Below are 1,945 nucleotides of genomic sequence, written 5' to 3' on the forward strand. Positions count from 1 at the left end.
ATGATAGATTAAATATAAATAATACATAAATCTCTTATTTTTATTTAATCTATCATTTAAATATTTATTTATTAAATAAATTTTACCATTTATATTTATTTAAATATTTAATTATAAATACTCATTTTCATATTATATAATAACATTTATTGATTATTAGCAATACTGATAATATTGAAAATATAAAAAATGATCATTAATTAATCAATTTTTAATTGCAGGTTATTAAATCTTTAACATCGTTTTTTAACTGAGCACCGATGTGAAAATCACTATTTTACATCGTTTCTTATGATAACACTGATGTAGAAGGTCTAACTTCTACATCATTTCTTAACTGACCACCGACGTAGAAGGTCTAACTTCTACATCGTTTTTTAACTGAGCACCGATGTGGAAAACCGCTATTTTACATCATTTTCTATCATAACACCGATGTAGAAGGTCTAACTTCTACATCGTTTCTTAACTCAGCACCAATGTGGAAAAACACTATTTTACATCGTTTTCTATGATAACACCGATGTAGAAGGTCTAACTTCTACATCGTTTCCTAAGTAAGCACCGATGTGGAAAAATGTTGTCTTTCTACAACGGTGGTTGGAGGACCGATGTTGAAACTTTTAACTTTCAACAACATCCTATTCAACATCGGTTGACCACCGATGTAAAATGTGTTTTTTCCACCAATGTTGAAATCGCTTTTCTAGTAGTATTAATTTCATTTTTATATCAATAAGATTTACAAAATCAGGAGTCCAAAAATAATAAAATCAAAGATTAAACTGACATATATTTCTAAACTAGGGTTACCAAACATGTGAGGTTGATCATGATGACATTTTGACATTGCCACCTTGTACTAATTAACCAGAGTTACCAAACCAGTGATAGAATTATAATAAATGAAAAAGGAAGTTTTTTTTTCACAAACAAATTGCAATAAAAGAAAAATGATTTCTAATAATGGCATTAATTGCTTCCCACAAATGCCCCTATTTAAATGTCTTTGATATAATTTATTATTTCATTAAATATTGATGACAATTACAATAGTAAAAAATTGTGCGAATATTACTTTCTTTTTTTCCCGTAGTTTTCTGAATATTTTATCAGTTCTTCTCTCAACCATTTAAATTGATGACTATGATTTTTTGTTTGTGTAAATATTCTGTCAATTAAATTATTGTTCCTAGGAAACATAATATAAAGCTATCATTTTTCTTTTTTTAAAGAAAAAAATTTAGACCTTTTTTAATATATTTGCAGCTTTGCTCAAATCTTAGTCTACACAATTCAAGTTCATGGAATGAAAAATGAATATATGTTTGTTTCTCTCTCTCTGGACCTGAAGTATAATGAAATAGAAAAATGTTGGAGAGTGCAAATTCGTATAGTGTGAAATGAAATATTCTTATATGTCCATTAGCACCCACCATTTCAGATACGGGTGCAGTCCAATCCAAACCATGGTCATATAATGCACATGTCATTTTAATTTATCCTTTTGAGAAATGGAATTTGATATCACTTTTCTTTCAATTTACCAACAAGAAACTAGCTAGCTAGATAGACGAATTGATTAAAATTCATTGCAAAACATATGACAACTAGACCAGACCAACCACTAGAAGATTTCTAGATTTTCAAATGCAAATCCAGCTTTGCCTTCTCGATTGCTTCCTACTCTGAACCCGGTGGTCCGAGTATAAGAGTAGTGACTTCTACTTCGGCATCAGATACATGCAAGCCGAGTGTCAACAATGACCTAGGCAGTGGGGCTTCACCCTCCTGTCCAACAGCCTATCCATCAACATGCAACAGGTTATATTGTGGCTCAACACCCTGATCTAGAATGTTCCATGTGATAGGCCTGTCCATGACGAACAGGAGGTCCAAGGTCATGTGAGGTAGCTTGAGCGATCACATTAGTGGTGATTTTGGT

The sequence above is a fragment of the Glycine max genome, unplaced genomic scaffold (assembly GCF_000004515.6).
Source record: "Glycine max cultivar Williams 82 unplaced genomic scaffold, Glycine_max_v4.0 scaffold_49, whole genome shotgun sequence".
Lineage (NCBI taxonomy): Eukaryota > Viridiplantae > Streptophyta > Magnoliopsida > Fabales > Fabaceae > Glycine > Glycine max.